General features: G+C 39.5%; 1 pseudogene; it reads right to left on the minus strand.

Annotated features, from left to right (window-relative positions):
* Positions 1-13,890: 13,890 nt before the first annotated feature.
* Positions 13,891-18,347, minus strand: LOC104676590 (annotated as a pseudogene).
* Positions 18,348-21,553: the final 3,206 nt, after the last annotated feature.

Consider the following 21,553-nt stretch of genomic DNA (forward strand, 5'->3'; position numbering starts at 1 on the left):
TAGAAATAGATGGAAAGAAAAATAGAGAGGGAGAAAGAATAAAGTAAAGATAGATTAGAAAGAGAGGGAAATGACAGAGAACTAGATAGAGTAGAAAGAATGGAAAGAAAAAAAAATATGAAAGAGAGGGAAAGAGAAAAGAATAAATAGAGGTAAGAGAAAAGAGAAAGAGAGAAATAGAATGGAAAGAAGAAAAAGAGAGATTAAAATAGGAGTCAATAAGGAAATCATATAAAAAAAAAGGGAAAAGAATGGAAAAGAAAATAGAAAAAATAGAGAGGGAGAATATAAGAGAAATATAAAAAAAAAAAAGGAAGAGAATGACAATCAGGAAAAGAGAAAGAGAAACAAGGAAAGAATCTAAAGAAGTAAAAAATATAGCCAATGATATTTAAATATTCTAAAGAGATTGAAAATGTATATTATTATGTAAATATAGAGAAAAAAAATAGAAATATAAAATATGTAAAGTAAATATGAAAAAAATATATAATAAAAGATGTAAATATAAATTATAAAAAAATAAATATAAAATATGTAAATATAAATATATAAAAATATATAAATATAAATATATGTAAATATAAATATATAAAAAATATATAAATAAATATAAATATATTATATTTTTTCTAGTAGAGGCGGAGTTTCATCGTGTTAGCCAGGATGATTTTGATCTCCTGACCTCATGATCTACCCGCCTCGGCCTCCCAAAGTGCTGGTAATTAACAGGCGTGAGCCACCACACCCATCCGCCATCAGCATTTCTAATTTTCACAAAAGACGAATTTGCATTTCTTATTTCTTTTCTTTTTACACTTCCTGTCTATTATCCACCTTTCCTAGATGCCTGTTTCTCTTGAATTTTATCTTCACACACTTTTTCAGCTATCCCGTCTTTGTACTTGGGCACAAACCTGAGTGGTGGCTACACCAACTTGCCCCACTTTTCAACACTAGAAATAGTCATTAGCTGCTGTTTTTCCAGAAATTAAAAACCTGACAGAAAGACAGAAATGTGCCCATAAGAATCTTGTTTGTGGGCACCTCTTAGAAATACATGCTGTTTGCTATTGATAAAAGGAACATCAATAAATAAAACAGCTTCATGAGTGACCATTTATCTGGGAGAGTCATCCTTTTCTTTACTGTCCCAGAGGTGTGACACCAGTCAAGAACTAACATCATTTTGCTTAAAGCTCTAGATACTAACCAGGCAAAGTTGGTGCCAGACCATCTGGTAGGTGGATTGACCACTTTCTATGGTCAGCTTGGCCACAGTGAACAAGGAATCTGTGCTGCCATTACATTGCCTCGAGCTATAAGAATGTTCTTTCTTTTAAAGTTAGGGCTATTTTTAGTCCTTTATTTATTCATTTGTTGTTCTTGTTGTTATATAGGTTCAGTGTCACCTATCTGAGATTCTTGTGACCAGAAGTGTTTGGATTTTGTTTTTTGGGGATATTAGAATATTTGCATTGTACTTACCAGTTGAGCATCCCTCATGTGAAAATACAAAGTCCAAAATACTCCAGTGAGCACTTCCTTTGAGTATCCTGTTGATGCTCAAAAAGTTTTGGATTTTGGAGCATTTCAGATTTTCAAATTAGGGATACTCAACATGTATCATTTATTTTTTAATTATCTCATAGTAACTGTACATATTTATGGAGTACAGTGTGATGTTTCAATACATGAATACATTGCATAAAAATCAAATCAGAGTATTTGGCATATCCATCACCTCATACATTTATCATTTCTTTGTGGACAGAACATTCAAAATCCTCTCTTCTAGCTATTTGGAAATAATACAACACAATATTGTGAACCATAGTCACCCTACTGTACAATAGAACACCAGAATTTATTCCTCCAATCTAACTGTAACTTTGTACCCATTGATTCATCTCTCCCTATCTACCCTCCCCAGCCTCTGGTAACCACTATCCTACTCTCCTCTTCTGAGATCAACTTCTTTAGATTCTACATATGAGTGAGGGCATGTGGTATTCATCTTTCTGTGGCTTATTTTACTTAACATAATGTCCTCCAGGTTCATCCATGCTGCCACAAATGACTGGATTTCATTCTTTCTTATGACTGAATAGTATTTCACTGTGTGTACGTACCACATTTTTTTAATCCACTCATTGTTAATGGACACTTAGATTGATTTCATGTTTTGGCTGTTGGGAATAGTGCTGCAATAAACATAAGAGTACAGGTATCTCTTCAATGTTACTGATGTTATTTCCTTTGGATGTATACCCAGAAGCAGGATTGCTGGATGATATGGTAATTATACTTTTAATTTTTTGAGGATTCTCCATACTTTTTCCACAATGGCTGTACTAATCTACGTTCCCACCAATAGTGTATAAGTGTTCCTCTTTCTTCATGCCAGCCTTTGTTACTTTTTGTCTTTTTGATAATAGCCATTCCAATTGAGGTGAAGTGATATCTCATTTGTAGTTCTGATTTCCATTTCTCCGATGATTCGTGATGTAGAGCATTTTTCATGTAACTGTTGCCCATTTGTGCATCTTCTTTCAAGAAATATCTATTTGGGTCTTTTGCGCATTTTTTTTGAAGATTATTTAGGTTGAGTTTTGTTTTTGGTTTTGGTTTTGGTTTTCATATGGAGTTTCACTCTTGTTGCCCAGGCTGGAATGCACTGGTGTGATCTCGGCTCACTGCAACCTCCACCTCCCAGGTTCAAGTGATTCTCCTGCCTCAGCCTCCCAAGTAGTTGGGATTACAGGCATGTACCACCACACCTAGCTAATTTCCTATTTTTTTTTTTGTATTTTTTTTTTTTTATTATTATACTTTAAGTTCTAGGGCACATGTGCATAACGTGCAGGTTTGTTACATATGTATACTTATGCCATGTTGGTGTGCTGCACCCATCAACTCGTCAGCACCCATCAATTCATCATTTAGATCATGCTAATTTCCTATTTTTTTTAGTAGAGATGGGGTTTTATTTAATTTTTATTTTATTAGAGACAGCGTTTCTCCATGTTAGTCAGGCTGGTCTCGAACTCCCGACCTCAGACGATCTGCCCACCTCGGCCTTCCAAAGTGCTGGGATTACAGGCATGAGCTACTGCATCCATGTTGTTTTTTGGTTTTGGTTTGTTGTTGTTGCTGTTTGCCATTGAGTTGTTTGAGTTCCTTATGTATTCTGGAAATTAACCCCTTGTCAGATGCATAGTTTGCAAATACTTTCTTCCATTTTGTGGGCTGTCTTTTCACTCTGTTTCTTGTTTCTTTTGCTATACAGAAGCTCTTTGCTTTGACATAATCCCATTTGTCTATTTTTGATTTTGTGGCCTGAGCTTTTGAGGTCTTACCCAAAAAATTCTTGACCAGATCAATGTCATAAAGTGTTCCTCTAATGTTTCACTCTGCTGTAGTAGTTTTATCATTTCAGCTTTTCCATTTCAGTCCTTAATTCATTTTGAGTTCATTTTTGTATGTGGGCTGTAGCTTCATTCTTCTGCATGTGGATATCATTTTCCCAGCAACATTTATTTAAAGACTATCCTTTCCCCAATGTGTGTTTTTAGCATTTTTTTTCAGAAAACAGTTGGCTACAAATGTTTGAATTTATTTCTGGGCCCTCTTTTCTGTTCCATTGGTCTATGTTTCTGTGTCTATGCCAATACCATGCTATTTTGATTACTATAGCTCTGTAGTATATTTTGAAGTTCAGTAGTATAATACCTCCAGCTTTGTTCTTTTTGCTCAAAATTGCTTTGGCTATTCAGGGTCTTGTATAGTTCCATATAAATGTTAGGATTTTTTTTCTATTTCTGTGAAGAATGTCATTGGTATTTTGATAGGTTGGGTTGAGTCTGTAGATTCTTTGGGTAGTATGGACATTTTAATAATGTTAATTTTTCCAATCCATGAACATGGATATTTTTCTATTTACTTGTGTCTTCTTTCATTTCTTTCGTAAGTGTTTTATAGTTTTCATTGTAGAGATCTTTCACTTTCTTGGTGAAACTTATTCCTAGGTATCTTTTTTTGTAGCTATTGTAAATGTATTTTTAATCTTAACCCCCCTCTAAGGAAGCAATTTATAATTGAAGATAATTCAGAGGTACTTTTGTTCTAGTCCTGCAAAACTCAAACTTACGTTCTGTAAACCTCTTGTAGGATACAGTCCACACCAAATAATATCTGAAGTTACCCATCTTAATAGAGATATCACTTTGCTGAACCTCAAGATGCAGGTGTACTAAGACTTAGTCACAGTAAACAGCTGCCCATATCTTTCATCTAACTTTTTTATCCATCTCCTTTTGGCTGAGGAAGACTAACAACTCTCTTTACATTTCTAATCAGTTCCAGAGACATGGGTCTTTGTTAATGTTTTTTAAAAATATCAATCACTTTGGGCAATTGGGGAAATATTTGTTACCAAGGCAACAAATATAAGTGCTCCTCTCAGAGCCAAAAATATTCCAAAGGTTTGTAGGCTGAAGTACATAAGACTGTTTTCATTCAAAATTATGTAAATCATCCTATCAATAAAATGCAGAACTGCAGATGAGAATGACTGCCAATCCTGGTACATGTCGCATGTTTTGAAATCTGCCAGTGGCCGAATAAAGACTGTGAAATGCTTTGAGATTCTCAGAAGAAAGCCACTAAAATTACCAGGAGTAAATCAGAGACATTATGCAGTTAAAGGGGACCTTTTTTTTTTCCATAATGCTTTGTAGCTATAAACTGTTCTTCTCATATTGTGATTCTGGGTAGTAGCACCACTTGGAGTTTCACTGCTTAAACAGAAGATAATAAAATTGGAGAACAAAATGAGACCCCAAGGACATACAGTGAGTTCTGTGTTAACCAGACCAGAGCCAAAAAAGGGGTCTGGGACTGGGAGGTACCAAAGAGGTCTGATTAATGTAGAAAGCCCTCCTGCATAATTAAAGCAAACAAACTGAAGAAGCAAACAAACCCCCTACCACTTCACATCTATAGGACCGAACTTTGCCAGATTTTCATTTCACTTTGTGGTTGGTAGAGACCCAAATGGAGAATCATCTTTTTAAAGCAAAAATCAAACACCCAGGAGAGTTATATGATATGCGAGACTTAGCGGACAAGCAGTAGAGGTACCTTTAAACACTTGCAGGCCTGGAAAGTCTAAGATGGAAAAAAGGAAAGCAATACTGCGGGGCTTCTTGTCCTGCAGCTCTCATTGAAAAGGCTGGGAAAACAAAACAAAACAGAATCCCTGACCTAGAGGAAAAAGGCTTTGGAGTGTTCAGGCAGGAGTCAGAGATGAACATGCGCTTTGCTTGAGCTCTGCAGTGCCAAGTGGCCCCAAGGGAATTAGGGTCAGGAGGAAAGATATCTGTAACTCTGGAGTTTAGCCTGTAATGGCAGCTTTCTGTAGGCCTGGGAGGCAGGGGGCCAAGCAGACACAGAAGAATGGCATGGCTGTTGAACCCACGATTCCTTCCCCTTTATTTCCCAACATCTTTTCTGTGTTATACCCAAGGCCATAAAGAAATGGGTCCTTCACTGGCAGTCAAACTATGACCTAAGACTTATTTTCATTCTTGGTGAGTTAGCTTAAGATCGATAGCCAACATTTCCTCTATGTAAGCAGCACATTCCATAACAAATCCAAGAAAGGCAAAACAATAATACAACATCCTTTGGGTGGGAATAGAAGACAAAAGTACTTTTGTAAACTTGAGGGGAAAAAAAACCTGAAAAATATGATTGTCATCATATCAAAAAGAAAAGAAAGAGAAAAAACTCCTGTGATGTTCAAATAATCTAAATTCCTAAATTTTAAAACATAAACAAGTACATTAGAGGGGAAGTTCCTCAACTTGATAAAAAAAAATCTACAAACATCTATATCTAACATACTTACTTGTGAAAAACCGAACACTTCCCCCCGAGACCAGGAGAAGGCAAGGATGTCCACTCTCATTACTTCTTCTCAACATAGTGCTAGAAGCCCTAGTCATATAACAAGGCAACAAAAAGAAGTGCAAGGGATACAGATTAGAAAGAAAAAAAAAAAAAAACTACCTCTGTTTTCACAGGACATGATTACATAGAAAATCCCAAAGAATCTACTACCAAAAACAACTCCTAGAACTACAATAAGTGAGATCAGCAAGCTTACAAGATACAAGATAAACATACAAAATGTAATTGCTATTAATGAATGCAATGAATATGCAGACACGGAAATTAAAAATACAATGACATTTACAATTGCTCAAAAATGAAATACTTAGGTATAAATCTAACAAAAGTTTTATGGGACTTTGTATGCTGAAACTACAAAATGCTGACGAAAGAAATCAAACAAGATGTAAGTAAATGCAGATATATACTATGTCCATGGACTGGAAGTAATAAATATAGTAAAGATGTCAATTCTGCCCAAATTGATATACAAGTCTAATGCAATTTCTATCAAAATTGCTGTGAAATTTTTTGTAGATATAGACAATATTATAAAATTCCTATGGGAATGTAAAGGAACTAAAATAGCCAAAACAATTTTGGAAAACAAGAATAAAGGGAGAGGAATCTATTCAATTTCAGGATTTACTATAGAGCTACAGTAATTAAGACTGTGTGTACTGGTGGAAGGACAGACACATAAATCAAGGGAACAGAATCAACAACCCAGAAATAGAACCATTCAAGTATAACCAACTAATTTTTGATGAAGGTGCAAAAATAATTCAATGGAGCAAGAACCACTTGTTTTCAACAAATTGAAAAACAAAGCAATTGGACATCCATAGGCAAAAACTGAACCCTAAACCTAAGTCTCACATTTTATACAAAAATTAATTCAAAATGGATCACGGATTTAAATTTAAAATGTAAAGCTATAAACTTTTAGGAAAAACCTTCAGGGCCTAGGGCTAACCAAAGAGTTGTTGGATTTGACACATAATGCATGATCTATCGAACTTAAAGTTGATAAATTGCTCTGCATCTAAAGTAAAAAGTCTTGGTCCATGAAAGACTCTATTACGAAGATAAAATGGCAAGCTACAGAGTGGTAGAAATTATTTACAAGCCACACATCTGGCAAAGAACGAGTATCTAGAATACGCAAAGAACTTTTAAAACTCAACAGTAAAAAAGCAAACCATCCAATTAGAACATGGCAAAACATATACACAGACATTTCACTAAATAATGTATAAAGCTGGAAAACAGGCCAACGAAAAGATGTTCAACAGTATTAGCCATTAGGGAAATACAAACTGAAACCACAGTGAGCTATCACTCCAATCAGAATGGTTAAAAATTTTAAAAAGTGACAACACCAAATGCTGGCAAGGATGCAGGAAAACTGCATCACTTATACATTGCTGGTGGGAATGTAAAATCATACGGCCACTCTGGAAAACAGTATAGTAGTTTCTTAACCATCTAAACATGTAACTACCACACGACCCAGTAACTGCATTCCTGGGCTTTTATCCCAGAGAAATGAAGACTTGTGTGCACACAAAAGCCTGCGCACAAATGTTTATAGCAGGTTTATTCATAATAACCAAAAACTAGCAAGAACTCAGATAACCTTCAGTGGATGAGTGACTAAACAAACTGGAATACATTCATACTATGAAATACCACTCAGCAATAAAAAGGAATGTGCTGGCCAGGCGTGGTGGCTCACGCCTGTAATCCCAGCACTCTGGGAGGCCGAGACAGGTGGATCACCTGAGGTCAGGAGTTCGAAACCAGCCTGACCAACATGGTGAAACTCCATCTCCACTAAAATACAAAAACTCAGTTGGGCGTGATTGTGGGCGCCTGTAATCTCAGCTACTCAGGAGGCTGAAGCAGGAGAATCGCATGAAGCTGGGAGGCAGAGGTTGCAGTGAGCGAAGATTGTGCCATTGCACTCCAACCTGGGTGACAGAGCAAAATTCTGTCTCAAAAAAAAAAAAAAAAAAAGAGAATGTGCTGTTGATAACACTGCAACCTGGACGAATCTGGAGAATCATGCTGAGTGGAAAAGACCAGTCCTAAAAAATTACATACTGAATGATTCCATTTATATAACATTCTAGAAAGGACAAAATTACGGAACTGGAAAACACATTTGTGGTTGCTGGGGGTTAAGGTGAATAGCTTCTCACTGAATTACTGCTTAAACTGCATGTGAATCTACAATCGTCTCAAAATGAAAAGTTTAATTTTAAAAACTGTCATGGAAGAAAAAACTATCTGTGAAGCTTACAGCACTATCTCCTTTCCAAATTATCTTCAAAACTGTGAGTTGCATTTTGGGGACAGAGTGTTCCTCAAGATAAATTTGTTAATAGCATCCTATTAACAAATATAATAGCATTGAGCTTGTTTAAAGGAATGGTCTTTTCCAACTGCAAATACATTGTCCTTGCTCCTAAACATTTCTTTTAATTGTTTTAAAATTATTTATTTTTTTAAATTTTATTTTATTTTTGAGGCAGGGTCTCAGTCACCCAGGCTGGAGAGCAGTGGCATGATCATGGCTCCCTGCAGCTTCAACTTCCCGGGCTCAAGCAATCCTCCTGCCTCAGTCTCCCAAGTCACTAGGACTACAGGCATGCCACCACCTCCGGCTAATTTTTGTATTTTTTGTAGAGACAGGGTTTCGCCATGCTGCCCAGGCTGGTCTTGAATTCTTAGGCTCAAACTATCTGCCTGCCTTAGCATCCCAAAGTACTGGTATTACGTGAGCCACTGAACCTGGCCTCCTAAACATTTCTTTAGGTGAATTTTGAAATGATACACTTCCAAATGAGTTGTACCTGAAATGATTGAAACAACCCTTTTTTTAATCATAGGGGAGAAAAAAAAAACAACAGTTATCCTCCAAGCAAGTTAGTTTTAATAGAAAATGCGCAAATATTAAGTAGTGTGCTCTTGGCACGACATTTTACATTAATTCTTCATTTTATGTATGTAGGAATTTGCATACCAGAGTTTTACCCTGGAAGCTTTGCCAGAATTTCCTTCTTGTCTGAGGGCCAAAGTTTCTGGCTGGAATTTTATAACAAAATATGTATTGTTTCCACTGGGGTTTATACCAGAAATAATTAGGTAAAATGGTGGTATAATAAAAACAATGCAGCTTTTGTAAATCATTGTTGCTAAACTTCACAACTTGCAGTGTTTGAAGAACTGAACTAAGTTAGCTGCTGCCAGTTACCAGGAGAAACCATAACTGACATATAAGCGCCCTTATTTGGTTTGATTATCAGTTTTGGAAACCTGTGACCCAAAACACTGTCCATTCTCCACATTTAATATTTTATTTACTATCCTCCCTGGAGTAGATTTGAGGGTTAACAAAATGCTTGCAAAGCACTTTCAGGTGATCAAAGGAAAGTACCTAAGTAACACTCCACTTAGCCAGAATAACAACAAATCAGTTAAAATTAAACATTTAAATACATATACACGTGCTGCTTAATGACAGACACATTCTGAGAACGTCATCATTAGGTGATTTTGTCACTGTGGGAACATCATAAAGTGCACGTTCGTAAACCTGGACGGCACAGCCTGCTCCACACCTAGGCTACATGGTGTGGCCTATTGTTCCCAGACTACAAACCTCTACAGCGGGAGATTATACTGAATATTTTAGGCAATTAGAACACAATGGTAAGTATTTGCGTATCTAAACATAGAAAAGTTACAGTAAAAATATGAAAAAATGATAAATTGGCCGGGCATGGTGGCTCATGCCTATAATCCCAGCATTTTGGGAGGCCGAGGTGGGCAGATCACCTGAGGTCAGGAGTTCGAGACCAGCCTGACCAACATGGAGAAACCACGTCTCTACTAAAAAAAATAGGAAATTAGCTAGGTGTGGTGTCGCATGCCTGTAATCCCAGCTATTCGGGAGGCTGAGGCAGAAGAATCGCTTGAACCTGGGAGGTGGAGGTTGTGGTGAGCTGAGATCACATCATTGCACTCCAGCCTGGGCAACAAGAGTGAAACTCCATCTCAAAAAATAAAAATTAAAAAAGATAAATAATGGTCCACCTATCTAGGACACTTACCATGAATGGAGGTTGCAGGACTGGAAGTCACTCTGAGTGAGCCAGTGAATGAGAGAATGTGAAGGCCTCGGACATTCCTGTACACGACTGTAGACTTCATAAACACAGCACACTTAGGCTACACTAAGTTTATTTTTAAAAGTTCTCTTTTTTCAACAATACATTAACCTTAGCTTACTGCAACTTATTTACTTTATGAACTGTAATTTTTTAAACTGACTCTTGTAATAACAGCTTAAAACACAAACACTGTACAGCTGTACAAAAATATTTTCTTAAGCATTTTTGTTAAAAACTAAGACACACACATGAGCTTACGCCTACACAGGGTCAGGATCATCAATATCACTGTTTTCCCCTCTACGGCTTGTCCCACTGGAAGGTCTTCAGAGGTAATAATATGCATGGAGCTGTCATCTTCGATGATAACAATGCCTTCTTCTGGAATACCTGAAGGACCTGCCTGAAGCTGTTTTACAGTTAACTTTTTTTGAATAAGTAGGAGCATACTCTACAATAACATTAAAAAGTGTAGTACATACATTAAGCAGTAACATAGATGTTTGTTATCATCAAGTATTATGCACTGTATATATGTTTATGTGCTAGACTTTTATATGACTGGCAGTACAGTAGGTTTGCTTACACCAGCATCACACAAGCACGTGAGTAATGCATTGCACTTTGACATTACGACACCTGTGATCACTACGGCATATGAATTTTCAGCTCCATTATAATCTTATGGGGCCACCCTAGCATATCTATCTATGAACAAAATGTCATTATGCAGCACGATTGCATATAATTTAAAAATAAATGATATTAAAAAATTGTATAAATGCTCACACCTGTAATCCCAGCCCTTTGGGAGGCTGAGAAGGGCAGATCACGAGGTCAGGAGATTGAGACCATCCTGGCTAACATGGTGAAACCCCGTCTCTACTAAAAATACAAAAAATTAGCCAGGTGTGGTGGCGGGCACCTGTAGTCCCAATTACTTGGGAGGCTGAGGCAGGAGAATGGCGTGAACCTAGGAGGCTGAGCTTGCAGTGAGCAGAGATGGCGCCACTGCACTCCAGCCTAGGCAACAGAGCGAGACTCCATCTCAAAAAAAAAAAAAAAAAAAAAATTATAAATACGAAACATCTTCAGAACAGCTGAATTTTTTAAAAGATTAAGTTTAGATTATCTTATGATATTTTACTTTTTTGAAAATTGGTTACCCAAATTTATTGTCTAATTTGGTGCTACTCAAAGTATGGCCCATGGAATGGCAATATCTGCATCGAGAAGCTTCTTAGAAATGAAAACCCTCAGGTGAAACTATTGAATCAGATTCAGAACAACCGAAGAAGAATCCATGAAGGCCCAAGACTCTGGGTTTCAATTCCTCCAGGTGATTTTCATGCATGCTGAAGTTTGAGAATTACTAATATTAGCTCAGCGCTGCTCAAAAGCAATGTACAAGCTAAGGACTGAATTATATCCCACTCCCAAATTAATATGTGTAAGCCCTATTCTCCAAGGGGACATCCGGAGACAAGGTCTTTAGGAACTAATTAAGGTCAAATGAAGAGTGGGGACCTAATCCAACAGGACTATGGCCTTATAAGGAGAGGAAAAGAGAGAGAAATCTTTCTCTTTCTCTTTCTGCCATGTGAGGTGACCTGCTGCAAGCTAGGAAGAGGGCCCTCCCCCACCCCTGACCATGCTAGCACCCTGATCTTGAACTTCCAGCCTACAGAAGTGTGAGAAGATAAATTTCTGCTGTCCGAGTCACCCAGTCTATGATATTTTGTTATGATACCCTGAGCAGATAATTACAGTACATGAGAACCATCTGGGGACCTGGTTAAAACAGATTATTGGCCAGGTGTAGTGGCTCATGCCAGTAATCTCGCCACTTTGGGAGGCCAAGGCGGGCAGATCACAAGGTCAAGAGATGGAGACCATCCTGGCCAACATGGAGAAACCCCGTTTCTACTAAAAATACAAAAATTAGCCGAGTGTGGCGGCGGGCACCTGTAGTTCCAGCTGCTCAGGAGTCTGAGGCAGGAGAATCGCTTGAAGCTAGGAGGCAGAGGTTGCAGTGAGCCGAGAGCTTGCCACTGCACTCCAGCCTGGCGACAGTGCGAGACTCTGTCTCAAAAAAAAAAAAAAAAAAAAAAAAACCAGCAAGAAAAACAAACAAGCAAAACAGATTCTTATATTCTTATTCAGTAAGTCGGTGGATGGGGTAGACCTCCCAGGCATTGCCATTTCCCAGTCTGAGTCCATGAACCAGGAAAATAGCATTGCCTGGGGGATTTTCCATTTCACCTAGAACCAAATTCAAACTGTTCATTTGACCTTCAAGACCCTACAGATCAGGAGCTCACCATCTCTCTGACTTCATCTTGTCCCTCCCTCTCTCTCACCACACTTCAGCTTTCCACCCTCCTGTCTTCTCCCCAGACAGGCTGGGCTTCCTTTCCTCTTCTTCCCGCCTCAGGACCTTGGCACTTGCCTCTGCCCCTCGCTGAATGATGGGTTCCTTCTCATCATTCTTGCTCAGCCCCAATATCTTCTCAGACAGAACACAACCACCCTGGATAAAGGGACACGTCTCCTGTCCCTGCTCTGCCACCCCTCCCTCAGCCTTTCCTAGCCTTTGTCTCGATCAGAAACAATTTGGTACTATTATAAATGGTCTATTATCTGTCTCCTCAATAAGAATGCAGCCTCCACAACAGCAAACTCTTGTCTCTCTTGTTCATCTAAAAATATTTGTTGGTTGAATAAATTAGGTGATAATGTAACTCCTCATAAGGGCGAAATATTGTAATAATAGGAATACTCCATTCCCTCATATGTAGGTAAACGAAGACATCAGATTCATGTGCTGGGTGTTTACTGAAGTCCTTATCTTGCCTGGCCCCTGGTTTTGGGCTCCCTGCTGTTCACTCCCTTAGCCAATATCCCTTGGTTGTATCTGAGCCAGGTCTGAGCAGGCGAGAACAGACATCCAGAGCTTCAAGGACATCAATCTCTGGGTCATGACATCAGTTTTGAAACTGGCCAGGGAAGAGTGCTGGGCTCCACTGCAGCCCCTCAATCAGTCTTCCTCCCCCACTGTCATGACTGAAACTTGCCCCAGCTTTTCAACTCAGCACCACGTCTTCCTGCCTCTAAGCCAAGCCCCAATTCCAGCGTGTGGGGCTGGTGCTTGGACACACTGTCTGCTTTGTGCTCCTGGCCTCCCATGGGATACTAAATTCTGCCCCCACTGGCTCCTGCCTCAAGAACTACTTGTGGTCCTGCCATGAATGAAATAATAAATGAATACATTACACAGAAACAAGATGCTGTCAGCTCACACCAACTCACGAGAGCACACGGCACGCATCTCTTTCCAGTTGCACATTCAGTGGCTTCCTTCACAGTGAGAGCTTGCAATACTCCACACTGGGAGTATTTATACCACAGAAATCAGCAAATGCTTCAAACCAGGACTATGCTTCCCCAGAGACCCAGTTGTTAAATATTTACCAGCACCCCACTGGCTGGAGTCTATCTAACGTGAAAAAGCTTCTGCTCTCTAGAGGCCTCCTGCTGCTCTGCAGGCGGATCTAGAGGAATGTATCACCGGGAGGCCTCCATCCATCCCTCACCACCCAGGCCTGAGTTACCTTGGGCAACTGCCTGCTCAAATTTCTGTTCCTGATTCATGCAACCCAGGTGATTTATTTATTTATTTATTTATTTATTTATTTATTTATTTTGGTTCCCAAGTTTTATTCAAGAACTCATACAAAATATTCCGGATAAATGAAATTTAATCCTCATCCTCCTCCCCTTCTTCGTCCTGGTTAATCTGGAAGTAACATAATTCGTAATTCTCTTTGCTGTTAGCAACTACGCACAACCAGTCACGTAGATTATTCTTCTTCAAATATTTTTTGGTGAGATATTTCAAATACCTTTTGGAGAAGGCCACCTCAGATGTCACGGTGATCTTGCTCTTGCTCCTTTTGTTGGTCACCACCCCTCCACCAAGGTTCCCGGCTTTTCCGTTCACTTTGATCCTTTCTTGCAAAAACTGCTCAAAATTGGCAGCATCCATGATTCCATCTTCTACAGGGTGGGTGTAATCAAGAGTGAACTTCAGAACCTGCTTCTTTTTTTTGCCCCGCTTCGCCGCAAGCTTTTTCACAGGAGCCGTGGTGGCAGCGGAGTTAGAAAGAGCTGCAACCAGTTTATTTAACCGTAGTCCTCGCTCCTTGGATCCTCTCACTGTACACACTTGCCTTAGTTCAGGCTGCCTTCACAAAATACCTTAGACTGGATAATTTATAACAATAGAAATTTATTTTGCACAGTTCTGGGGGTTGGGAAGTCCAAGAGCAAGGCACTGGCAGGTTCAGCATCTGGAAAGAGCTTGCTTTCTGCTTCCATGATGAGTTCTCATGTGGCAGAAGATGTGAATGCTGTGTCTGCCTATACTGAAACAGCAAAAAGGCCAAACAGGCTTCCTTGAGCTTTCTGAGGGCACTAATTCTGCTCAGGAGGACAGAGCCCTTATGACCAAATCCTAAAGGCTCCATCTCCTAACACTATTGCATTTGATGGGGTCTTTCTTTCTTTCTTTCTTTCTTTCTTTCTTTCTTTCTTTCTTTCTTTCTTTCTTTCTTTCTTTCTTTCTTTCTCTTTCTTGCTTTTTCTTTCTTTCTTTCTTTCTTTTTTTTTGAAATGGGGTCTCACTCTGTTGTCCAGGCTGGAGTGCAGTGGCACAGTCATGGTTCACTGCAGACTCAATCTCCCAGGCTCAAGCGATCCTCCGACCTCATCCTCCCAAGAAACTGGGACTACAGGTGCACACCACCATGCCCAGCTAATTTAAAAAATTTTTAATACAGATGAAGGTCTCACTATGTTGCCCAGGCTGGTCTTGAATTCCATGCTTTAAGCAATCTTTCCACCTCATCCTCCCAAAGCACTGGAATTACAGGTGTGAGCTATCATGCTTGGCCAGGATCATGTTGTAACATAAATTGTGGAGGGACACAAACATTCACACCATAGCAGCACCCCACAGATAACCAGGTCTCATTGGCTTTGAGTCTTTAAAAAGCATCACAAATTCTGACAAATGTGCTGGGTACTCTACAAGATACTAAGAGAGACACAAAGACCAGCAAAACCCTTAATGCTGAAACATAACACAATATAATTTCAAGGATGCAAAAAAGAAAATCATTAGAGTTAATGTTCACTCTCTTTCTTCCAAAATTCTTTTCAAGATACTTTTCTAACTTTTCACAAACCATAAACAGCTTAGATCACTGATATTATCAAAGGTACTGGCACAAGTATACAGTCTGTTGACCAGAAAAGAGAAAATGTCTCCAGGTGTCAGGAGGGGAGGCCCAAGTATCACATATTAATTACACACCACTTGGAGACACTCTGTATTCCTGGTCAGTTATATTGAGACCTCTGGTTACCAACTAAGGGAGGGGAAGAGTGATGATCAATAGCATCTAAGGGGCTTTTTGTTTATTTATGTATTTATTTTTGAGACAGGGTCTTGCACTGTTGCCCTGGCTGGAGTGCAGTGGCGCGATCTCAGCTCACTGCAGCCTCAATTTCCCAGGGCCAAGCAATCCTCCCACCTCAGCCTCCCAAGTAGCTGGGACTACAGATGCACACCATGAGCCATGGTGCCCGGCCAAAGGGGCTTTTCAGAACTCTGGGTAAGCCTATCTCCTGGTGGCTACTCCCTTTCTTTGTGAAAAGTTGCTGCTTTAAAATATTGCATTGCTTATTTCACATGCGTTTATCTCTTATTTCCACAATTGGATTGTAGGTTCCTTAAAGACAGAGATAGTGACTTACATATTTTTTTACTTTTTTCAGGCTTCAGCAATGTTGATAACATTAAAATTAAAATTGTTCTATTTGTCAAAAAAAAATAACTTTAAATACATTTTGGTTTTTTAGAGACAGGGTCTCTGTCACTCGGGCTGGAGTGTAGTATAAATACAATTTAAGGGCAGATGACAACACGTTAAATTTATTTGCAACATATCACATTGATAATGTAGTCTTAAGAACTCTTATAAGTAATTGGAAAAAAGAAATGCTACAGGCAAAGAGCAAAAGGTAAAATTTACAAAAACTATACAAATGGCCAATAAACATTTGAAAATCTGGTGAGCCCTACAAACGTTACCAAAAAGATGCAGCAATGAGATGCCTTCTTTACCTACTAAATTGATTTCAGTTTTTAAAACATGGTTATACCCTTTGTAGCTGATCTTTGGGGCAATAGATACTATCTTACATTTCTAGGAGAAGTATACATCGGTGTGATATTGCTAAAAAAGATAACTTGGAAACAGCATAAATGGGAGACAACAGGAAATCAATTAATTAATTGGATTATGTAACATATAAGGAAAGAAATATAATAAAACCATTAAAAATATTGTTACAGAAAAATATTTAATGGCATGGAAAATGAAATGAGCTATTAGTAATAAAGTGTGCTATCAACAACAAAAAATGAGCCATTAATAATAAATAACTGAAGGCCGGGTGCAGTGGCTCATGTCTGTAATCCCAGCAATTTGGGAGGCTGAGATGGGTGGATCACCTGAGGTCAGGAGTTCGAGACCAGTCTGGCCAACATGGTGAAACTCTGTCTCTACTAAAAATAGAAAAAATTAGCCAGGCGTGGTCTTGCATGCCTGTAATCCCAGCTACCTGGGAGGGTGAGGCAGAAGAATTACTTGAACCCAGGAGGTGGAGGTTGCAGTGAGCCGAGATCATGCCACTGCACTCCAGCCTGGGCAACAAGAGAGAAATTCTGTCTCAACAATAATAATAATAAATAATTGTAGGAAAAAGTACAGTTATGCATTACTTTTCGACAGAGACACATTCTGAGAAATGCATTGTTAGATGATTCCTTCATTGTGCAAATGAAATATGCCATCTAGGTTTGTGTGTAATAATAATAAATTATGCTATTAATAATAATAAATGAGCTATGAATAATACATAATTGTAGGAAAAAATACAATTATACATTAGTTAATGACAGGGATACATTTGAGAAATGCATTGTTAGACAATTCCCTCATTGTGCAAATAAAATCTACCATCTAGGTTTGTGTGTACTTAACAAAAACCTAGATAGCAGAGCCTACTGCACACCCAGGCTGTACGGTACAGCCTTTTGCTCCTAGGTTATATACCTGTGTAGCATGCTACAGTACTGAATACTCTAGGCAACTGGAGCACAATGGTAAGTGTTTGTGTGTCTAAACATATCTAAACACAGAAAGGTAATGCATCACACATTAACGTCACTATGTGATAGGAATTTTTCAGCTCTGTTATGGTCTTATGGAACCACCATCATATATACAGTCCATTGTTGACCAGAACATTGTCATGCAGGGCATGACTGTATAGAAATATACAGAAATTTCATAAAAGATATATTGCCTTTGTGATCAGAACAAAAGCCAAGTGTTTCATATTTTTCATGTTTAAAATAAAAACAGGCGGCACACAGTGGCTCACGTCTATAATCCCAGCATTTTGGGAGGCCGAGGTGGGTGGATAGTGAGGTCAGGAGTTTCGAGACCAGCCTGACCAACAAGGTGAAACCCTGTCTCTACTAAAAGTAGAAAAATTAGCCAGGCATGGTGGCGCATGCCTGTAATCCCAGCTACTCAGGAGGCTGAGGCAGGAGAATCACTTGAACCCAGGAGGCGGAGGTTGTGGTAAGCCAAGATCACGCCACTGGACTCCAGCCTGGGTGACAGAGCAGACTATGTCTCAAAAAAGTAAAATAAAATAAAACAAAATAAAAACAGTGTATTATAACTGTGGATCTTTCATTAGGCCTTTTTTGGAAACAGAAAATAACAAAGTCTCCTCTTTCAGTACTGTCATATTAATTAGGAACAATTCTTCAGGCAATGAGTGGCAATTTTCTTTGGTGACTTGCATCAATAGGCAGATAAACTATATTACCTGCCAGAAGATGAAAATATGCCTTTGACCAAGGAGGCAAGCTCTCAGTCATGGTGACATGGCAGTCATAAAAGTACCCATTAGAGTCTGACAGTCTTTGGCCTTGGATTTAGTTACAGAAAACATCCTCTGGGGAGTTGAGTAAAGGGTCTTAGTCAGGGAAGGGAAAATGTGCACAGGAAAAGGGAAAGGTGGAGGTTGTGTGGCTATCAGCGTGGCCCCTGCCGCCTGCATGACAGCTGACATTCTCTGTCCTCTGCACCTCTACATGAGGAAGGCAAGCACTGAAGACCTCAAGCAGCACCAGTCACTGGGAGCAGCTTTCTAGAAAGTTCTTATGCTCATTGTACATGACCCTGCTTGGAAAGATGCTTCCTTGGGCAGCCAGACTGTAACTGACATTAAGTGTTTCTGCGCTGCCAACTCGAGAGCTCAGCCTGAGTGTTCAGCAGCAAGATCTGGAACGTGTTGAGTCCATGCGGTCCCAGCTTCCTCGGCGCAGCTGCCCAAGGATGCTGGAAGGGCTGAGAGGGTGCTTTCATGTTGGTTTAGATTCTTACTTGCTCAGAGCCTGGAAGCATGCTACATTCCTGAAAACACTGACATCTTTTACCCAGCCCCACCTAATAAGAGAGCCCGTCTGCCTTTCTCCCCACCCAAAGTCCCCTTCCCCTGCACACCAGAGACTGAGTCTGGACTCTAACTTTATGATGTTTCTCCATAGAGCTGCAGAGTCTACACCTGGTGATCTGCTCATTTTAACCTGCCTAACCACCTACTTAACCAAACTGAGGATGCCTCAGTTCATCTGAGAGGCTAAACTGAAGTGTGTGCAGAAACCAGGCATGTGCATGTCCGTCCTCAAAGTCCAGCAACATCTTGTTAAGCCACATCCCAAGACCTGAAATTAAGCTGAAAAAATCTCTAGGACCAAATGCCAAATGTGGAAAACAGCCTCATTCCCCTGCATTGTGTGCTATGCACCTTCTGGTGATGGGAGCAGTCAGAGTCTACAATGAAAACCGCTCTGCCTCAGTGCTACTGATGTGGGGAAATTTAAGACTTGTGGGGAATGCTAAGGCAGGAGGACTGCTTGAGGCCAGGAGTTGAAGGCCAGCCTGAGCAACATAGCGAGTCCCCATATCTACAAACAAAATAATAAATTAGCTGGGCTTTTTATGGTGGTGGGGGCCTGTGGTCTCAGCTACTCAGGGCACTGAGGCTACAGGATTGCTTGAGCCCAGGAGTTCAAGGCTGCAGTGAGCCTTGATGGTACCACTGCACTCTGCCTGGGCGGAAATTAATTAACAACTAAAGAAAACAAAATAAAATACTGAGGGTCTAGACGGACCACAGGCATGTTTTTTTCCTACTTCCCTCCAAATGTTGGCACCTTCCTTCTGCTATCCCTGACGATATGATGCAGCCTCTCACCTGCAGAATTCTACTAACTATGTGCTCATCACCTTTCAAAGTGGCTCTGTCCACAGGCAGCTCTGATGGTTTGAAAGGGCACCCCTCTGTTTGACTGAAATCTGGCTTTCCAAATCTCACCCACTGCTTCTAGCTTTGCCTTCCTGGAAGACTAAGGCAGAAAATCAAATTTCCATTTGATATTAATTATAATATTGGTGTAGCTTTAGAGGCAGGCAAAGGTAAGAAAATACAGAAGTGATAGAGCAATTGCAAGATGACCCACTGAAAATCCTTATCAAGCTGTTTGGAGGCAAATGCTCACAGCTGATAAATAACTGGGAGGTGGTCATGAGAACTGGGCATTGACCATAAGGTAATGAATTGAAAACCTCACTAATCATGAGAAAGATGTAAATTAAAACCACAAGAAGCTATCACTTCACATCAGTCAGAATGGCTACTATTAAAAAGTCAAAAAATGACAGATGTTGCTGAGGTTTTGGAGGAAAGGGAATGTGTATACACTGTTGGTGGGAATGTAAATTAGTTACCCCTGTAGAAAGCAGTTTGGATATTTCTAAAAGAACTAAAAACAAAATAATAAATTATTCATTTATTATCATTCAATCCAGCAATCTCAGGAAAATAAATTGTTCTATCAAAAAGACACACGCACACATATGTTCATTGCAGCACTATTGACAATAGCAAAGACATGGAATCAACTTAGGTGCCCATCAATGGTGGACTGAATAAAGAAAATGTGGTATATATACACCATGGAATACTACACAGCCATAAAAATGAATAAAATCATGTCCTTTGCAGCAACATGGATGCAGCTAGAGGCCATAATCCTAAGTGAATTAACACAGAAACAGAAAATTAAATACTGCGTGTTCTCACTTAAAAGTGGAAGATAAATCTTAGGTTCACACAAAGATAAATATGGGAACTCCACAAGGAGGGGGTGGGGGGCAAGGGCTGAAAAACTTCCTATGGGGTACTGGGCTCGCTATCCAGTGATGGGATCAATAAAAGCCCAAACCTCAGTGTCACACAATAGGCCCACATAACAAACCTGCACATGTACCTCTGAATTTAAATTAAAATGGCAATGAAAAAAGAAACCTACAATACTCTAAGCAAGTTGCATTGCTTTGCTCAGCAGCCACTCCTTAGGATGGAAAGGTGCATAAAAAATTCATTAGTATAAATATTGTTTTCAGATTTTTTCCTCTCAAACAGTAGAAACATTATGGCTTATAAATGTTAACATGATTAATGAACTATTACAAGGAGGTATGTATGTCACTGCCTCACATTTACTGCCTCAAAGTTATTTCTAAAAATAAATGTGAACAGACGGGTTACTTATCCACATTGACTTCATCTTACACTTCTTATAGGTATGGAGGAAAAACAATAGAGAAAAACCCACAAAGTCTAGAGAAAGCTGCATTTCTACCCGGAGAAAACGTAGCCATCAACTGGGTGAGAGCAAGACAGTTCGGTTCCTTCTTTCTTTGATAACCCTTGCTAAAGGTCAAGGTGATCATTTCTGTATTTCTCACTAGTCTTCAAAACAAAATTATACAGGGGCCAAGGAAGCTCTAGCCATGACTGGTCTCTTTATTTCCAGGGCTTATGACTCTAGTTCCTTAGAAAATTCAAGAGAAGAATGGAAGCAAATAAGTAGGTGTCATGGTTAATACTGAGTGTCAACTTGATGGGATTGAAGGATGCAAAGTGTTGTTCCTGGGTGTGTGTGTGAGGGTGTTGCCAAAGGAGATTAACATTTGAGTCAGCTGACTGGGAAAGGCAGACCCACCCTTAACCTGGGTGGGTACAATCTAATCAGCTGCCAGTGTGGCTAGGATAAAAGCGGGCAGAAGAACGTGGAAACACTAGACTGGTTTAGTCTTCCGGCCTCCATTGCTTTCTGCCCTAGAACATTGGACTCCAAGTTCTTCAGCTTTGGGGCTCGGCCTGGCTGCCTTGCTCTTCAGCTTGCAGACGGCCTGTTGTGGGACCTC

This window comes from Rhinopithecus roxellana, chromosome 11, assembly GCF_007565055.1.
Source record: "Rhinopithecus roxellana isolate Shanxi Qingling chromosome 11, ASM756505v1, whole genome shotgun sequence".
NCBI lineage: Eukaryota > Metazoa > Chordata > Mammalia > Primates > Cercopithecidae > Rhinopithecus > Rhinopithecus roxellana.